The sequence below is a fragment of the Polypterus senegalus genome, chromosome 5 (genome assembly GCF_016835505.1).
Source record: "Polypterus senegalus isolate Bchr_013 chromosome 5, ASM1683550v1, whole genome shotgun sequence".
NCBI classification, from domain to species: Eukaryota; Metazoa; Chordata; class Cladistia; order Polypteriformes; family Polypteridae; genus Polypterus; species Polypterus senegalus.
In genome coordinates this window covers 114,605,611-114,626,846 of record NC_053158.1, presented here as the reverse complement: position 1 = coordinate 114,626,846, position 21,236 = coordinate 114,605,611, and the positions used below count along the sequence as shown (strand labels likewise).

Here is a 21,236-nt window from a genome sequence, read left to right as displayed (position 1 = left end):
TTACTGTCCCACATATATTAACATTTTGTAACAAAGATCAAAGATCAGCTGCGGGTGCGGAGAAGTTACATTAATTACGACGTTAATAAAACACATCACATCTCCCTCTCTTAGGAATGTTCTGAGCAGTCAGAAGGAATGCAATATTGTAAGGAACATCTTAATGCTAGCCTAACATATTAAAGCATTTCAAGTATCTTTTCTAAAATATCTAAATGATTACTAAAGTTTCTGAATTGTATTATACGTTTTTTTTCTTAGTTTTGATAATGGATAGGTGTATTTTTATTATCCGTCCAGATCTTGTTGTTCTTTATATGTTGGTGACCTTGGGTGTTGCTGGTGATATTTCTGTTGGGTGCTGTTCCACCTCAGGCTCCCCAGTAAGCTGTGGTGATAGTTCGTCCTGTGTTTCTGGAATGTTAATTGGAGTCTCTGTAGAGTCAGGAATGACCTGTAGGTGTTTCCTATTCCTCCTGAACTCTCCTTCTTCTTTTTCAATAATGTGAGAATATGGCTGTTCTACTTGATGTTTCATCACTGGTGCAGTATGCCACCCTTTGTCCTTATCCAGTTTTAATTGTACCTGGTTTCCAGGTTTAAGTGATGGGAGTGATTCAGTGGTGTGTATTATAGTAGTAGTGATAGGGATGTATTTTTTTCTGTCCTTCTCTGCTACTGTTTTAAAGTCTGGCCATTTTGGGTGTATGTTACTGGAAAGCATTAGGACAGTAGTTCATATCTGGCGTCCCATGAGCAGCTGCGCAGGGCTTCAGCCTGTAGCTGCAATTGACGTGGCTCTTTATGCGAGTAAAGCTAGGGACAGATCATCCTGTTTCAAAATTTTTTCTGTCATTTAAACTGCCCTTTCTGCCTCTCCGTTAGCTTGGGGGAAATGGGGGCAGGATGTTATATGCTCAAAGCTATATTCCCTTGCAAATGTTTTAAATTCTTTTGAAGTAAACTGTTTTGCATTATCTGAGCATAACTGTTCTTGTATGCCAAAGTGTCAAAACATGCTTTGCAGCTTCCCAACTACCCTCCTACAAGAGATGTTAAACAAATGTGTAATTTCTATCAATCTTGAGAAGTAGTCTATGACCACAAGGTACTATTGCCCCTTAACTTCACACATGTCTGTGCCAATACATTGCCAGGGTTGTGAAGGCAATTCAGTCATCATCAATGGCTCTTTGCATTGAGTTGTACTCTCTTCTTAGCACTTGGTACACCAACTCACTCTTCCAATTCCCAGCCACCAAACAGAGAGTCTGTCTTTTTCCCAGCACTTGGTAAGCCCTTGATGGCTCTCTTGTATACTGCTGAGTGGAATTAAAATTTTTCAACATTCCTTTGGATTCACTAAGATGGATTTGCTGATTAAAGTATACCTTAACATTGACAGGTACAGTTTTTATATGTCTTGTCCAGCCTTGGGATGTATATTTCAGCACCAGCTGCACTTCTTCACTCTGTTTTGTGGTCTCTATAATCTGCTGTATCTTTTCCTGTGAAACACAACTATGCCATTCCAGTGGTGCAATAAAAGTTTCAACTTCTTCTGGGTCATTCTATTCATTGCAAATCGAAGGATTTCGTGATAGAGTATCAGCTATTAGAAGCACTTTGCCTGGAGTGTACAGAGCTGTGGGTTTAAAGCGCATCAAACTTATTAACAATCTCTGGCACCAAAGGGCAACTTCATCAAGATTCTTCCTATTCATCAGTGGAATTATTGGCTTATGATCTGCCAATAATTTAAAAGAATCTAAACCTGATGGGTACCGACTGTAGTGATATTTCAGTTCTGATATTAATTGTAGTTTTAATTTTTATTTTATTTTATAAAATTAATTAAAATTTTTAGTTTGTTCTAGTTTTTAGTCGGGCAGCATGGTGGCGCAGTGGTAGCGCTGCTGCCTCGCAGTTAGAAGACCCGGGTTCGCTTTCCGGGTCCTCCCTGTGTGGAGTTTGCATGTTCTCCCCGTGTCTGTGTGGGTTTCCTCCGGGTGCTCCGGTTTCCTCCCACAGTCCAAAGACATGCACGTTAGGTGGATTGGCGATTATAAATTGGCACTAGTTTGTGTGTGTCCTGTGGTGGGTTGGCACCCTGCCCAGGATTGGTTGCTGGGATTGGCTCCAGCAGACCCCTGTGTTTGGATTCAGCGATTTGGAAAATGGATGGATGGATAGTTTTTAGTGGAGTCAACAATTTTTATTTTTATTTAGCTCTGTGTTTAAAATTTTAGTTCTGGCTTTTTTACATAATATTAGTACAATTTTTTTTTTTTTCTGTTGCAAGACTACAAATACTAGCCTACACATATTTCAATGCAAGTTATGTTTCAGTCAATAAAATATACTCACAGTTCATAATGCCATTAAACACAGCTTGACTATCAGTGATCAAACAGATTAAGGGGCCTAATGAGTATAGTCAGCAAGATCAAATGTTTAAACCCAAGAAAGCATGCATTTCGAGAGATTTGTTCATGCTGCAATGACATCCATTGCACAGATAGCCACATAGTGACAATATTCACTTGAAGAGTGCCTGTAATGCAGGTACACAGACTTCCTCAACCACTGGCACCAGCAGATTGTATGTTGACGATTTCTGCTGGCAATACTGAAGCAGTAACATGCAGTGAGGTTCATGGTTGGAGAGGTGTTGACTCCTTCAGTGTCAGAGTTACAAATATATGAACCCAAAAGAGTAGCTTATTCACTATTCAATTGGCAGCATACACATTGACTACTGGTTATGTTTCATATCTCATCAGCATTCTTTGCACACAGATAGGTAAGGCCCATATTTGGCTAAGAAAGAACATTACATTAATAGCATCGAGAGAGAGCGCTTTTGCTCTGCACCCTCCGTGTGTTCTAAATTTGCCATTGCAATTTCACAATTCACACTCATTCAATACAAATAAAAGTATAGAGTGGTGTACAAAAAAAAAAGGATTTCAGTTTTGACCTTAATTGAAATGTTTAGTTGTTTTAAAAATTTTTAATTCAGATGCTTTAATCAATTTTAATACAGACTGTTCAACAAAAGGATAACACAAAAAACAAAAGAGTATTTTATTTAAGGTCAAAATCTAGTTTCTAAATATTGGATTTTGTTTCTTAGTCTGATCCCATTTTTATAAAATTGAAAACCGTTTATGGTCTTACCTTTATTTGTAAACTAGTAAAATACCTGCGCTTCGCAGCGGAGAAGTAGTGTGTTAAAGAAGTTATGAAAAAGAAAATGAAACATTTTAAAAATAACGTAACATGATTGTCAATGTAATTGTTTTGTGACTGTTATGAGTGTTGCTGTAATCAAGGATTTGATTATCATTATTTCTTTCTATCAGGTTCGTATTTGGAGGATGTGTTGTGTTCAAGTTACATTCCGTGTTTGTCAACCGTTGTAAAGATAACAGGTATCATTCATCGAAGTGCTCACTACCCAAATCGCAACTCGTGAATCTAAGATGTTTAACGGGCATTCCTAGTATTAACTTGTGGATTTGCCTGCGAATATTTAGCGGCAGCGTTTCTATTAAGTTGTGGATTTGCCTGCGAGTATTTAGCGACAGCATGTCTATTAACTTGTGGATTTTTCTGCGAGTATTTAGCGACAGCGTCTCTATAAACTTGTGGATTTGCCTGCGAGTATTTAGCGACAACGTGTCTATTAACTTGTGGATTTTTCTGCGAGTATTTGGCAGCAGTGTCACAAAGTTGTTTTCGTCTAGCTGCATCAGAAAATGTACCACAACGTCTGACACGCCTCCTTTTTACTGTTTTCTCACAGCTTGGATTGCTGCTGTCATAATCGGTTTGAGTTTCATGGTTTGTTTCAATTACGTTAGTATTTGCAGGACTTGTGTTGAAATGACATTCGACAACTGTCAAGCGTTGTAAGCATACAACCGGCTTCATCGATAACTTCGCATCCAGCTTTGAGAGTTTAAACATTCATAAACATCAAAGTGTCCACTACTGAAATAATCACCTGTCAATCTAAGATGTTTAAGAGGCATTGGCAGTTGTCGAAAGGTGTAAAATACTTGGCCATTTCGGTACACTTGAAAGTGACAACCGAACAATTCAGCGGCAGCCATCAACTCACATGCAGAACCATAGGTGAAGGGCTTAAGCATTTCACTCTTATAGTGCCCCTGTGTAGTATAATTATCTCCTGTACTGTCATCAGTCCACACCTTGAACCTGTCCCAGTCATTCAATACATAAGACACAATGTTCCTCCGGATATCAAGATTGAGCCTGACATGGCCGTGCAATATGTAACACAGAGAATGTAAAAGGCAGGCAGCATCTCCAGGCATGGAAACCATTCGGTAAGTGACAGTTCTTTGATCGATGGTGATCACCTCGATAGACATGTTAATGGGGGTACGTTGGAAAGATAAAGGAAATGGGTACCTGAACAGTAAACTAAGTCTAAAATACCTACACAATAACTATAATCGTAATAAACGAACAATAAAACAGCGGAGAAGCCGTGGATTAAATAAAAAGGCTGTAGTTATCAGCAGGGAGATGTGAATACTGTGGCGAACCAAGGAAGGGAATGAAGAGACAGGAGCGAAGGATGGCCTTATATGGGCAGGCAGTCAATTACGTGGGAGGCGTGAGGATGGGGGATGCATTATAGGCAGGCAGCCAACTACATGGGAGGCGTGGTGATGGGGGACGCAACCCCACAAGGAAATGGGTACCTGAACAGTAAACTAAGTCTAAAATACCTACACAATAACTATAATCGGAATAAATGAACAATAAAAAAGCGGAGAAGGTGTGGAATAAATAAAAAGGCTGCAGTTATCAGCACGGAGATATGACTACCGTGGTGAAGCAAAGAAGGGAATGAAGAGACCGGAGCGACGGACGGCCTTATATGGGCAGGCAGTCAATTATGTGGGAGGCGTGGGAATGGGGGACGTAATATAGGCAGGCAGCCAACTACGTGGCAGGTGTGGTGATGGGGGATGCAACGCCGCCTCACATGGCGACCGAGCTGCAGGCTATGGACGTATATATGTACATAAGTAGGATTCAATTATGACTGTTACGCGTAGAATTTCGAAATGAAACCTGCTTAACTTTTGTAAGTAACCTGTAAGGAATGAGCCTGCCAAATTTCAGCCTTCTACCTACACGGGAAGTTGGAGAATTAGAGATGAGTGAGTCAGTGAGTCAGTCAGTGAGTCATTGAGGGCTTTGTTTTTTATTAGTATAGATGAAGTCTATGCGCCTATCCTTCTCCACGAAAATCTCTGTCACTTTCTTGTAAAAGTTCTCCTCATTTTCCTTTAGTTTTAAAAGTCTTAATGTTCCCTTTTGTCTGTCAGTCGGAACAAAAAATAAAAATAAACGGACCGCTGCAGTCCACTTGACTTTCTGATATTGCTACCTAATTGGTGCCTAGAGCCTGTGCATAGAAGAACAGCAGCAAAAAGCACCCTTTGGGCTCACATCTGCCCCCTTTTTTGCAGCATAGTACTGTCTGCCTCAACTTGTGCCTTTTCACTGTGGTTTTATGTCCGATCAGCAAGACTAGATATGTCACACACATTCATTAAAGATATTAGCCAGACTGTGGAAAGTCAGGGTGTATAATAAACACCTGTGCAAACATTATATTGGCGACATACAGAGAGACAGCAACAAGCATGCGCCAGTTGCATGCATCAACCCAGTGTGTGAGGGATAGTGCGGCTCGGCTCGTCACTACCACACCTCGCGTTTCTCCCCAATGTTTGATCAGGAAATGTTCAAATTCAGCGATTTTGACTGTAAGAATGATCAAAATTATTGGAATCATACATTTAATCAAACAAATTTATACCACAGACCAGTGGACAAATTTATTTTATGTTATCAGTATTAGTTTTTTTACTTTTCATGATGACAGGTGAGACTGCATGTCCCTGTATGTAGTGCAGTCAAGGTGCCAGAGAAGTGCTGGACTTCCACTAAACACTGATCCATCTGTCATTGCACTAAACCGTCAAGACTCTTTTCTTTTTCTTGCATGCTACCTTTGCTTTTATAATCATCTGTGCTGTAATTAAAGTATTTCCACACATTTCTTTCTTTTTACCTGCAAACATCTGTGCAAAACTCGGCATCGTCAACCACAAGTGCTTAGTGATTCAACCCAACGAACCAAACATGCTGAAGAAACAAAAAACAGTCCTTTACAGAAGTTGCGTCACGTGACTATAGTAAGCTCAAGTTAGAAGATTACCACACTGTGAACACCACAATGTAAGTGAATGTTTAGGGTAAGGTACAAACAAACACACTGCACGACTGAACCAGATTGAATGAAAATGCTATTGCTGTTTTTTCTTTTTTACTCAATTTTCATTCTCGTTTTAGTTTGTTCACATATCAATAATTTTTATTTTTATTTAGTTTTAGTTTCTCTGTTTGCCTTAATTTCAGTTCTCGTTCTTGTAAAATGAAAAACTATATTTAAGTTTTAATTCTCGTTTTCTTTATGAAAATATCACTGGTACCGAGAGAACTTCTCACAAGCCCATACAGAAGCCATGCACTCTTTCTCTATCTGTGCATAATTTTTTTCAGCTGCAGTTAGAGTACAGGAACAAAAGGAAACTGAGAACATCTCCCCCAATGCCATAACCCCAATGCCCAATGCCATAACTTCTAGCATCAGCACTTACTATCGTTGGCTTCCATACATCATAAAGTGCCAGAACCGGGGCACGCATCAGCATATCCTTTACAGTCTTAAATGCTTCATTTTGACTTTTTCCCCATGACCAAACAACATCTTGTTTTAGAATCTCATTTAGTGGTTGCCGTACAGTAGAGCTGTCTGGTAAGTACCTACAAAGGTAGTTAATCATGCCAAGTGTCCGCTTTAGTTCTGAGACATTCTGGGGTCTTTCAAGGTCTAGAATTAAATGGACTTTTTTGGGGTCAGGGCTCATTCCTGCATGACTAATCTTATGTCCCACAAAGATAGGTTCATTTTTATTAAATAAACATTTTTCTTTATTTAATTTTAGACCTGATGATTTAATGACCTTCAACACATGTTAGTATTTGATAATGTTCTTCCTGTATGCAAGAATATTGTCCAAGAAGCAGGCAACACCCACTAGAACAGACAACAGATCAGATATTTTCTTTTGAAAAAGTTTTGGGTGCTCTAGTTATTCCAAATGGAAGATGACGGAAGCAATATCTTTTGAAGGGGGTTATAAAAGTTGTCATCTTTCTACTTGCCTCATCCAGAGCAATCTGCCAGAAGCCACTGGCTGCATCCAGGCTAGAGAATACTTTTGCTCCAGCCAGCCTTGGAGTGATACCATCAGGGGTTGGTAAAACATATTTCTCACACACAACAGCTTAATTTAGTCATTTCAAGTTGTCATAAATCTTAACCTCCCCATTTCTTTTAATAACTGGAATCTTTGGTACACACCAGGGTGTTGGCTCAGAAATTTCCTCTATCACTTCCAGTTCTTCCATCTTTTATAGTTCTCTTTCCACTTTTGCTAATAATGGGATGGGCATTCATCTTGTTACTTTAATGCTATGTATGGCTCAACTGTCTCTTTAAGTGTTATCGTTCCTGAGATATATTGAGCCAAACACGCTCTTCTGCACATCTTCACTTCTATTTATCAGACCCATGCTGATGGCTGCATTGTGTCCCAAAAGATTGCCCTCTAGAGCTCCTCGAATTACATACAGTGTAGTAAAAATTCGTCCCACGCACTAACACGAGCCGATTGCTACCGCTAATTTGTCCTAGGTAACGGCAGATAATAAAAGGCTAGGCCAAAATCACACCCCAAACAATTTCCCGTACACCCTTTATTCTACTCGGTCCAGTCCCTTAATGCCAATACTTTATAGCCCCTAAAAAAACCAAATAGTCAAGATCTATCATCAAATAACAAGTATATTATATAAAATGAACAAAAGAATACAATCCCTTACACATGCACCACCCTCCGCCACCATAAATAACCCTTATTCTGTAGCGCCACAAATATATACATATATTTACACAATAACAATATTAATTCCCCCAGTTCCCCTTCAAAAGATGATAAATAGATCCACAAATGTCCAATGTTCTGTTCTGCAACTGCCGGCAGGCCAAACGAGGTGTCCTGAAAATTGTGGACTACTATCACAATCACCTCTTCGTCATAAAAGATATACAATCAGTCCTGTGCCATGATACAATATAAGTCCTTTGAAATAGCTCACCCGAGTCCGAAGGAATTAGCAGAACGTTTGATTCCCCAATCAAAAGAATACCTTTCACCTTCTGCCAAGACTGTAGGAGCTCCTAGACTTCTTGTATGGCCAGTGCAGTAATTGATCTGCTTTTTTTTCTCTCCGATTCTCTTTTTCCTTTTCTCCTCTTCTCCCTTCTTTCTTAAAAACTGCACGCTTTATCCAAATAACTCCCGAAAGAAAACAGTAAAACCGGAAGTTCCACCTCTGGGGCACCACTGTCAATCTCCGGATGTAAGCATATTCCCTACAACACCCGATCGACAACCGAAAACATATTACATTTATGTGGCAGCACTACAGTGTAAGGCAGTATGTCTGCTTATTATAACTAACTTCTGTTTTCATTTGGCCAAGGCACTGCAATCGACCAACAAGGCTGCATAAGATGATATCTGTTTTTTGAAGCTGAGGTTTATGTGTGACATTATTATAGCTTGTCTCAGATATCACAGTGGCATCTGCCCCGGAATCAATCTTAAATTTCTTTTCTTTCTATCTGAAGTTTGATAGGCTATAGATTGACTCTTTCAGATTCAAAGTGAGTTGCTCACAGAAACATTGATTCTAGCTCAGTTTGACAATCCACTGTCAGCTCCTTTACAAATGTGGTACGGCACACCAGTGCAAAATGACCCAATTTTTTGCAGTTTCTACATGCAGCATTTCTTGCTGGGCACTATTCTGTTTTGCTCTGTTCTTTATTATATCTTGTACATTTCCTCTTTTCATTTTCTATCTTTCTTTGAGTTTTGTAGCCACCTCTATGTTTGCTCTGAGAAAATTTTACTTCTTCAATTTATTTCATCATGCTAGAAATGGCAGCATTTTGGTGTCTGATCAGTTCGTAACTACAAGCCATTTCAATAGCTTTTGGTAGCATTAAATTTTCTTGTAGCTGTAGTTTTTCTGACAGTGACTTATCCTTCAAACCAATCACAATTCTATCCCATATGTGTTCCTCTTTTGCATTTCCAAAATCACAATGCTCAGCCAGTTCATCTAGTCCTCTAACAAAAGCTTCAACCGACTTCACCCTGATTACGCTGGTGAAAATGAGCTTTTTCATATATCGCATTTCTTTTTAGAATGAAATGTTCATCAGATTTCTCAAATTACAACTTCGAAATTCTTTATCGTCTTCCTTGTCAAACATGAATGATTTAAATATATTTTTGGCTTCCTTCTCTATGGAATAAATCAACAAGCTGACCTCTGTCTCACCATCTCACTGTAACTTGGCCTCTTGAAACAAAAGCTCTCTAGCTGCGAAAACTTTGCCATTGCTGATCGCTGAATTCTTCACTCACAAAAGCATTTCAGGACTGGATAAGTGACTTTCAATATACATTTATGTTTATTTCTGACACCATGTCATAAAATAACAAAGACACTCAGGACACACAGGCAGTTTTTAACAACGTTTACTTCCATTATTGTCCCACATACATTAATATTATGTAAGAAAGCCAAGATCAACTACGGGTGCTGAGAAGTTACATTAATTGTGAGGTTAATCAAACACATCACAAGGTGTAAGCAGATACAAAGACACACAGACAAGGGGAAAATGTGCTGACTCAACACAGACAACAACCAAGTGCAGTATTTTTTGCATCCAGGATGCCAGATTTTTTTGGAAGCATTTCCAATAACAGCACAAATACATACAGTATAATCAGAATGTACAAAGCACTATTTATAAGAAAATGCATATCTATACTAATAAAAGGCAAAGCACTCACTCACTCACTCACTCACTCACTCACTCACTCACTCACTCACTCACTCACTCATCACTAATTCTCCAACTTCCCGTGTAGGTAGAAGGCTGAAATTTGGCAGGTTCATTCCTTACAGCTTCCTTACAAAAGTTGGGCAGGTTTTATATCGAAATTCTACGCGTAATGGTCATAACTGGAAGCTGTTTTTCTCCATTTACTGTAATGGAGATGATCTTGAACGCCGTGGGGGCGGAGTTTCGTGTGACATCATCACGCCTCTCACGTAATCACGCAGTACATAGAAAACCAGGAAGACCTCCAAAAAGTGCTGAAGAAAACATGCATTATATAATTGAGAAGGCAGCGAAACAATAACAAGCGAGCGAGTGACATATACAACCATATTCATGAGTTCTGCTACTTCGGAAACAAAGCAAGGTGTAAACCTAAACTTTAAAGCAAGTTCATAGACAGGCTTCCGCTGGCGTTTGTAATTTAGTGCCTGCCCATATAAGGCCGTCCGTCAGCGGCAATCCAATAGCAAACTCCCACTAAATATTCACGGGTGAAGGACTGTGCTTATGGAGAGGAAGATGAGATGGTCAGGGTGGTGTTTGACACAAACTCAGCGAAACTGCGAGAGAAAGGACTAAGGTAACATTAAATACAGCCATGGACATCGCACGAGATGGCACCAGCACAGCTGGGAACCTTCGATGCATGTACACCGAGCGGCTCACGTGAACTGACGCAGTGCACAGATAAAAAGCAACAGTTCCAAAGAGCTGAACAAAACCGAATTACACAATTGAAAAGGCAGAAAAATAAGAAGCGTCTGATACATACAAGCATATTCATAAATCCAGCTACTGCGGAAACAAAGCACACGGTGGAAAAAGTCAATGTCACGCTAAAGGAAGACAGTGTAAAAAAAACCCGTGCATGCAGTGTGTCAGGTCTCAGATAAAGAAGAAGAGGAGCTGTTTATTGATGCAGTAAGAAACGAATCGATGAAAGAAACCTGTCATCTTTACAACGATTGACAAACACGGAATGTAACTTGAACACAACACATCCTACAAATACGAACCTGATTGAAAGAAATAATGATAATCAAATCCTTGATGACAGCAACACTCAGTAAAACTCACAAAACAATTACTGTATATTGACAGTCATGTTACGTTATTTTTAAAATGTTCCCTTTTCTTTTTCTAGCTTTTTTAACACACTACTTCTCCGCTGCGATACGCGGGTATATATATATGTATATATATACACTCACCTAAAGGATTATTAGGAACACCATACTAATACAGTGTTTGACCCCCTTTCCCCTTCAGAACTGCCTTAATTCTACGTGGCATTGATTCAACAAGGTGCTGAAAGCATTCTTTAGAATTGTTGGCCCATTTTGATAGGATAGCATCTTGCAATTGATGGAGATTTGTGGGATGCACATCCAGGGCACGAAGCTCCCATTCCACCACATCCCAAAGATGCTCCATTGGGTTGAGATCTGGTGACTGTGGGGGCCATTTTAGTACAGTGAACTCATTGTCATGTTCAAGAAACCAATTTGAAATGATTCGAGCTTTGTGACATGGTGCATTATCCTGCTGGAAGTAGCCATCAGAGGATGGGTACATGGTGGTCATGAAGGGATGGACATGGTCAGAAACAATGCTCAGGTAGCCCGTGGCATTTAAACGATGCCCAATTGGCACTAAGGGGCCTAAAGTGTGCCAAGAAAACATCGCCCATACCATTACACCACCACCACTAGCCTGCACAGTGGTAACAAGGCATGATGGATCCATGTTCTCATTCTGTTTACGCCAAATTCATGACAGAAATCGAGACTCATCAGACCAGGCAACATTTTTCCAGTCTTCAACTGTCCAATTTTGTTGAGCTTGTGCAAATTGTAGCCTTTTTTTCCTATTTGTAGTGGAGATGAGTGGTACCCGGTGGGGTCTTCTGCTGTTGTAGCCCATCCGCCTCAAGGTTGTACGTGTTGGGGCTTCACAAATGCTTTGCTGCATACCTCGGTTGTAACGAGTGGTTATTTCAGTCAAAGTTGCTCTTCTATTAGCTTGAATCAGTCGTCCCATTCTCCTCTGACCTCTAGCATCAACAAGGCATTTTCGCCCACAGGACTGCCGCATACTGGATGTTTTTCCCTTTTCACACCATTCTTTGTAAGCCCTAGAAATGGTTGTGCATGAAAATCCCAGTAACTGAGCAGACTGTGAAATACTCAGACCGGCCCGTCTGGCACCAACAACCATGCCACGCTCAAAATTGCTTAAATCACCTTTCTTTCCCATTCTGACATTCAGTTTGGAGTTCAGGAGATTGTCTTGACCAGGACCACACCCCTAAATGCATTGAAGCAACTGCCATGTGATTGGTTGATTAGATAATTGCATTAAAGAGAAATTGAACAGGTGTTCCTAATAATCCTTTAGGTGAGTGTATATCCCGATCTACATACTCGAATAATGGATACTTTATTCGCCATCAATGATTGTTTTGGTAAAGCCATACTCAGTGTATTCATTAGATGAACGGTAAAAAGTAAGAGCGAGGGGAGGATGACTTATTGAGGCATGCAGGCTGTAGTGCGCGTCAACTCTATCTGAATTGCGATCACATTTGAAAAATATATCTTTTCAAGTTCTATTTAGTCCATATGTGTCAAACTCAAGGGCAGGGCCACATCCGCCCGGCGTAATTATATCCGCCCGAGATCATTTTATATACTGTATTATTGTTATTAATGGCCCGGGTATATGAAGCGCTGGTAACACAATAAACTACAGATCCCATAATGCAATGCAACGATTCAGCTGCCTTGCCGAACACTTACCGCGTTAATCAAGTCTAGCTTATGATGCTGCAAGTTATTGCGAAGCTAGCTCACACAATGCTGAAGAGAAAAGTTGATTCTGAAAATAGAGCCTTTAAAAACCGATGGGAGGCTGAGTATATGTTTACTGAACCCGTGTGTCTCATTTGTGGAGCTAATGTGGCTGTAATTACAGAATTTAATCTAAGACGGCACTATGAGACAAAACATCAGGGTAACCTGAATGCAATGCAGAAGATACAGAAAGCAGAAGAATTAAATAAGAATCTGACACTTCAGCGGACATTTTTACCTGTGAACAATCACAAAGTGATTTCAAGTGAAGCTGCTTTTATGGGAGACACAAATGCACCAGTGCACCTTGCCCCACTTTCCCTGTTGCCAAGTAATGTTAAACCAAGTCGTCACTACGGTGTTCCCAAATACGCACTTTGCTGATAAACTGAGCGCACTGCGCACTGAGTTTGCACGGCGCTTTGGTGACTTTGAAGAACAAAAAAAGTCCGTCTACATGCGGCTCGAACCTTGTGCATGTTTGGTACCACATATCTGTGTGAGAAGCTCTTCTCAGTGATAAAGACTAACAAAACAGCACACAGGAGTCGCCTCACTGATGAGCACCTGCAATCCATCCTGAGAATCTCCACAACACAGAACCTCACACCAAACATAAACGAACCTGTTGCCAAAAAAAGATGCCAGGCGTCCAGCTCTAAAATGACATATGAGCAAAGACAACTGAATAATTTGATTTGTTATTGCTGAAAGGAACACATTTTATTTATATTTCCAGGTTTTGTTATGCAGCATGTTCATATTTGAATTTGTATAATTTTGACAGGATATATTTTTATGGAGAGCAAAATCTTTTGGGATATTTAAAATCTAAGTTTATTTTTATATAAAATTACATAAGAGTAAAGAAATTTGAATGTTTGTTCTTTTAACGTTTACTTTATTTCTAACTTGTATAATTTAGACAGGATATATTTTTATGGAGAGCAAAATATTATAAGTTGTTTAAGGTTTGAGTTGATTTATTCACGAATAATATTCCTGTCTGTTTTTACCATTCCTACCAAAGATATTTCTGTCGACTAAATAAAAATTCCTTCTATTTAAAATTTAAATAGAACTTGAACAAATACGATAGTTCATAATATCCACGCAGACTTGCACGTAAGAGCGGAGTTATCCGTTTTAACAAGCAGCGTATTGCACTGATCTGAAATAGCTGTGTGTGTATATATGTAGATATGTATGTATATGTATATATATGTTTATATATGTATGTATATATGTGTATATATATATGTATATATATTTGTATATATATATGTATATATATGTATACATATATATATGTATATATGTATACATATATATGTATATATGTATACATATATATGTATATATGTATACATATATATGTATATATGTATATATATCTATACTGTATATATATATATATGACAACAACACTCATCACTCACAACAGTGACAAAACAATTACATTTACAATCATGTTACGTTATTTTCAAAATGTTTCCTTTTCTTTTCATTGCTTCTTTAACACACTACTTCTATAGCTAAGTGGCTGGTATTTTTAGTAGTATATATATATATATATATATATATATATATATACGTCCCTTTTTCAGGACTGTGTATTTCAACAATAATGTTTTAAAAATCCAAATAACTTTACAGATCTTCATTGTAAAGGGTTTAAACAATGTTTTCCATGCATGTTCAATTAACCATAATCAATTAATTAACATGCACCTTTGGAATGGTCATTAAGACCTTAACAGCTTACAGAAAGTAGGCATTTATGGTCACAGTTCTAAAAATGCAGGACACTAAAGAGACTTGTCTACCGACTGTGAAAAACACCCAAAGAAAGATGCCCAGGGTCCCTGCTCATCTGCGTGAACGTGCATTAGGCATGCTGCAGGGAGGCATGAGTACTGCTGATGTGACACTGTGAGACGCCTAAGACAGCGCTTGCATCAGATTTGTGTTTCAGAGACATTCTTGAAGGTTGAAGACAAAAGGTTAAGATGAGCTCTTCTGCACAGCACCGTATATGCTATCACAGCAGGAAGGCACCCATCGTCAACACATCTGATGTACAGACAAGAGACAAGTTCCTGCTATGTGCGTAACAGTACAAGCAGGCTTGCTTTTGAGTTTGAATGGGGGCGGTTCACCACCCGCCCACCACACAGTCACCTCCACTACAGTATGCAGCTTACAGCATCCACCCACCGAGAACGAATACGGTGTGGCCAAAGGCAGGTAGTGAATCGCCCACCACCTCACCCATTCAACAGGCAACCACCTGAGGCGCACTACAATGCTACCCACTGCCGCCCCGTTCACCGTCAATGGCCTCTGTTCAGCCACAACCGGGTACCATTTTTGACATTACCAGCCACCCACCGAGAACGAATGGACAGCCGTGTCTGGTGGGCAGGCAGTGAAACCGCCTCCCTCCGCTCCATCCAGCCTGTGTCCAGTCAGGAGCAGTAGCTGCGGCAAGCAGCAAAATTGCCCCCCCTCTAGCCTCTGTCCATCCACCACTTGCAGTGTCCCCAGGCAGGTACTGAGGTGCATGCATCACAGCTGTGGCCCCGTTCATAAGTCGTAGGGCAGATATAGTTTTACTGTCAAATAATGCAAAGAGTACACACTCCACTGCATCCCCTCGCGGGGATTGAACCTCGAATGTCAGTGTCAGAGGCGAAGCCCCTTTATGCTGCGCCACAGCATGTGGTTTGTTTATTTGACAGCCTGGAGATCGGAGTAATTACATTCATAGCATTTGTAGTCTGAAACATAATCTGATTGTATGGGTGGTTACCTACCAAGTAACGCATGTGGTTGGTCTGCAAGTTGGCAAATGTCCACCACGCCCTCTCAGTTGCAAAAAACAGATCATAGAATGTTATATAGTTTTACTATCAAATAATGCAAATAATCCCAGCGAGGGCGAAACACGTGTCACGTACTCTTTGCATTATTTGACAGTAAAACTATATAACATTCTATGATCTGCTTCTTGCAACTGAGAGGGCATGTTGGACGTTTGCCAGCTGGGGATCCTGCTAAGCCTGGGACGCCTGAATGGACCAGGAGAGGGACAATACTGACCCTGGGCCATGAGAGTACAGCCATTAGGGGGTGCCCGGAGGACTGTGGAACCCTGGATTGCAGCACTTCCTCCACACTCAGAAGTCTAGTCTAATCAAAAATACAATAAAATAACAAAGTTGCATACTACAGATTCAACTGAATTTGTCTTTAAGACAAACTGATCTGTGGAAAAAAGAAGGACTCAGACAATGGATGGATAGTTGTACCTCAAATTACATAAACAAGTCATTTAATTACAGTTGTGGAATGCTGGACCTGAGAATGCTGTGCAACATATCAAAACAAGCATGTGGACTCATGACTTCAAAAATAATCTTAGTTGACTATAGGCTGCTATGTATAAACTAACTAAACCTGCCCCTAGACTAAACAAGAATATTTATAGTATATTTTATGTCACTGAATCAACTGAATTAGCCTTTACAAGATTTTTTTTTCTCCTATTTCTTTCTCCTTCTCGTCTTTCTGGCTTGTCTAGCTTTTACATCTTGCCCCTATGTTTCTAGGCATCTTTATGAAGGGCAGCTCATTTACTGGAGCACACTGTGCCATTAAATAGCCATAACTCCCTACCTGCCTACAGTATGCTACAGTTAAACTGATTATAATCCTTCTAAAAATAATAACATCCCTTGTTGTTGCTCTCTGACAAGATTTAATCAAGATTACTCTCATTCTTGAAACAAACTCCTGTAAGTATCTAATGACCAATGGAGTAAGGTTTATTTATAAACCTTAATTTATAAACTTCATTATGACTAAATCTCCAATTACCTTGGGCCTCTATTTACTTCAATATTCATTTTTATTCATGGACATATATAACAAACATTTCTCTAGCACATATTTGAATGCAAACATGTACCACATGCATGCTATTCTGTAAAACAATTCTTAATCTGCAATGCAGGGTAAAGCTCTTTAAATGAAAGAGTAATGCCTTGTTTAGAATATGGCAGTTTTCTGGGAGTGTTTTTATTATGCTAGGCATGAATGTACTAATGTCAGAAAATGAAAGGTTAACATAAACTTGGAAAATAACCAATGCGTTTCCACTCTTGTCATCCATTGTGGCGTTTGCTCTGCTTTAGGGAAGATATGACTTCAGAAATGGTAGATATATTTTCTGATGTAAAACTATGAATGTTTTCATTTGAAAGGATTCTTTTCAGAATGCAGCTTGACTAAGATCAGTAGAAATCTGGACTTAAAACCCCCTGTATACTATACATATGCACAATTTTCTACATATTGTAAAAAATTTATGTTTTAGCTTTGTGTTGTGTTTATATTTCTAATTGATGTAAAGTGTGCTTTATAAAGAAAAGTTTTAGATTGCAAATACAGTTCCTCAAAATTACAAAGATATGCCCTGCCTGTCCAGTTTAAATAATTTTACTTAAAAAAATATAGCAGCCATTTATATTATTGTTTAAACCACGCAAAATATATGTTTCAGGAACCATGCAAGTCATCATTTAGTAGTACTTAGCCAGGATCTCAACCCTTGTGTACATGTAGTGGCATGTATTTGTTAGTCTTTAAATATTATTGTTTTGTATATTATGTTTTTTGTTATCTTTTGAATGTAATTTTAATTATTAACTATTTACTATTTATGTAATTTGCTTTATTTTTATATTAATATGTTTTATTTCCTGTTCCCTTTATGTAAAGTTTCAGCTTGGAGTACCGTTCTCTGGCTATAAATTCCAGATAGTCCGTCAGGTTCTCCAGATCAAGTTTGAGAGTTGTTTGGTGAACTTTGCAATTAGTAAGTATCGTCTGGACTTTCTTCTTTACTGAAGATTTCAAGATTGTTTTGGTGTTGGGTTTTTTCTTTTTTTGCCTATTTAGGTGGAAACCTACTTACAGTTTAGGGAGAAGCACTTTTCCCCACCCGTCACAGTATCTGATGGATTAAGTGTTCTTTTCACAGCTCTTGCAGTTCCAAAAATACCTTCCAAATGGCAAATTGCTTCCTGTAAAAGCCTAACACAGTAAATACACAGGTTTATTGTAAAGTCTCCTATACTTTTTCTTGTTAAGACATTGACATTTCCCTTGATTCTGTAGAAGCTAATTACCAATATACACTTTTTATTGCTTTATTTTACAATTATATTTGTGTTATTTAACAAAAATAATCTTTATTTAGGTGTACACCGGCAGATCTCCCAGGTTTGATTCTTGCTCCGCACTCTAACATGCAGTATATAGTATGCTCTTAATATACTCTGGTGATAATGACTGCATGTTCAGAGAAATACATACAAATAAATGGAAATGAAAAACAAGGAAAGGTTCCAGCAAGTTTTTAACAGTAAATTACATAAGAACGTGGTAAATGCAAATCACTCAGGAAACAAAGCATTTGCTGCCCATTATCTGTAGGTAATTCATCAAATTTAAATACCTTGATAATAATAATAATAAATAATCATTTGGAATACATACATTTCATGTGTGTTCCATGTCTACAACAATCTATGTAAATGTAGGATGAAATGTGAGGCAGGAATTTTTCATATTTTAATAATTGATAAAATGTAGACATGAAGAGTATAACGCGTGAAGACTGAAGTCAAAGTTTCAAATAAACACTTTCACAAAAGGTACAAATATAACTAAACAAGTGCGTTTTTAATCATGAATATAACCATAGAAAAATAAATCTGGTTAGGGTACAGCCCTGCTACAACTGCTTAGGTAATTAAGAGGTTGAGGTTTCGATTCTGAGGGTGTCCATTTTGAGTAGTGAGCTGCTCTTATTGTTACTAGTTACTATTATAGGAAAAAAACATACATTTGATTTGAGTCTGTAACAGCTGCTGTAAATTTATGGCACCTGAAAAAGTTTGCTTTTTTTTTTTATTCAGTTTTATTCTCTCAGTCATATTCAAGTTCCCCCTGATCTGACACTGCTAGTTTTCAAATAAAAATGTGCTATAACAGAGATGAACTCAGATGAGGATGAGGGTTCTACATCGGAGAAAGAGAACAAAAGCCCTGCTCACACATAAGAACAATGCAGCTGCACCAGGCATAAAGGCAAACGATTGCACCGTTTGGATGCAGCAACAGGTTGAGCATTGTCCTGCCAGTCAATCTTCCACACGCATGTACTTCAAAGGAAAAACAGGGCATACCAAGGTCACCAAGGTAACATGCAAAGTCCTCTTTGTTCAGTATCGAACCCACAACCTCTTGATTACGAGTCAGCAGTTCTTACTGCTGCACCACCAAAGCAGTCATGTCAATGCCCTATCCTAACCAAACTTCTTTTTCTGCAGTTATATTTTTCATTAAAAAAATAACTTGTTTTGCTATATTTGTACCTTTTGTGAAACTGTTTATTTGAAACTTGAACTTCAGTCTTTACACATTATACACTTCATGTCTACATTTTATTAATGTAGACTAAACTACTACTATTACTAAAATATGAATAACCATTTCTTTTTTAGTTATGTGTTCAACAATCCCTGCCTCGCATTTCATCCTACATTTACACAGATCGTTGTAGACACGGAACACACGTGCAATGTATGTATTCCAAAAGACAATATATTATTTACCCTATACAACTCCAGGCACCTCACACCGTGATAAGTAAGAGTTGAGCTGGAAGAACTTTTTGCCCTTTTGTGGTGATGGGATAGCAGGCTGCTTGTGCTGATCAACATATTTACAAAACAAAATATGCTGCTGGAGAGGCGTGAAGGAATTTAAGGTGGGCCGGGATTACAAGTTTTTTCATAGGCTTCAGGGAATATAGTATTAAACACACAGAAACAAAGTAATTTGAAACTCATTAACATAAATGGAAACCAACAGTATATGTCAACTAATTATTTGTTAAACTTTGGCCAGTTGACAGCGGAACATATACCAAAACGTTGCAGATATTAACTGGCATAAGTATTAGAATTCAAAAAGATCTTCATACAGAAAATGTTAATAAATGAAAGTAACATAATTACTCCACACAATTACAATTAGCAACTATACAACAGGCAAAGCTAACTTCAATTAAACATTAAAAAAGATATATAAAGTAACATTTTTACTAACTTACACTAATTTAAACTAAATGATAGTTTCACAAAGATATTAGAAGTTTTCCTCCACTCTCCAATCAAAAGCTGTATGCCCAGTAGTCCGGTGCATGTATTAGTGAACTAGTGCCCTGGATGTTTATTACCTTATGCCAAGTGCTGCTCCCGTTTACTTTTTGCTCATTGCATTAATTTTGCTATAAAAATGTCAAACAGTTTCAAAAATATTTCAACAACCATGCATTTTTGACCTACCTATCCATTTTCTGGAATCATTTAAGTCCAGCACAAGACTGCATGAGGCTGTGATATCCCATGTAGTGGGAAGTGACCCCAGCCTACACTCTGGACATCTGATAGTTCATGAACCGAACAGGATCAGTGGAGAGATAAGACACAGACAAAAATTGAAGGGTGAATGGTGCAAGTTTATTTACAAGAGTGCTGTACAACCAAAAATGCAGTAGTGTCAGGCGGGCTTTGAGACACAGTCCTTCAACACTGACACTTTTTCAGAAATAAACACAATCAAAAAGAAAAAAATAGTATACTGTATTTACAAAAACAGTGCACACCTACAAAAACTACACACACACACTCCAATAATGAAGGTTATCTTCTTTTATCCCTGGCTCAAGACGCTCCTCCAGCAGGAAAGGAAAATGCACAAAAACAAGTATGTGTATATACAAAAACAATTGCACCAAAATCAAAAACTATCCCAGCACCAAATAAGTATATACAGTATATACCTCCACCAAACCGATCACTAGAAGATATATAACTATATGTACAAAAGAATGTCTCCAAAAGTCGCCAAAATCACAACTGCTCCTCAAATAGCTCAGCAGTTCTTACACATGCCTCGACTTTAGATCCACTAACGACCCTCGTTGGCCGGTAACTCCTTAAATATAACCGGCAAGATTGTCCAGCCAATCTGCCAACACGTCTACCTCATGCACCTATCCAGGTAGACGCTAGCGCGTTCACGCCACGCGCCGCAACGCGCCCCGGGTAACTAGGTATTTAAAAGCGAACTCCTGCGGGTCGCGCGCATAAACCCTCCGCCGCTGCCTACGGCTACGGTGAGTATACCCGCTGCTGAATCACCAGTAA

The 21,236-nt window shown here is 38.8% G+C and overlaps 1 protein-coding gene and 1 long non-coding RNA gene across 6 annotated transcripts in view; one reads left to right on the top strand and one right to left on the bottom strand.

Annotated features, from left to right (window-relative positions):
- asic1c (acid-sensing (proton-gated) ion channel 1c) overlaps positions 1-21,236 on the bottom strand; it is a 1,167,770-nt gene that overhangs the window by 428,013 nt on the left and 718,521 nt on the right. The window lies entirely within an intron of this gene.
- Positions 21,188-21,236, top strand: part of LOC120529449 — a 31,362-nt gene continuing 31,313 nt past the window's right edge. Inside the window, exon 1 of the long non-coding RNA XR_005633745.1 lies at positions 21,188-21,205. This is a non-coding gene — a long non-coding RNA (uncharacterized LOC120529449). The remainder of the gene's footprint in view (positions 21,206-21,236) is intronic.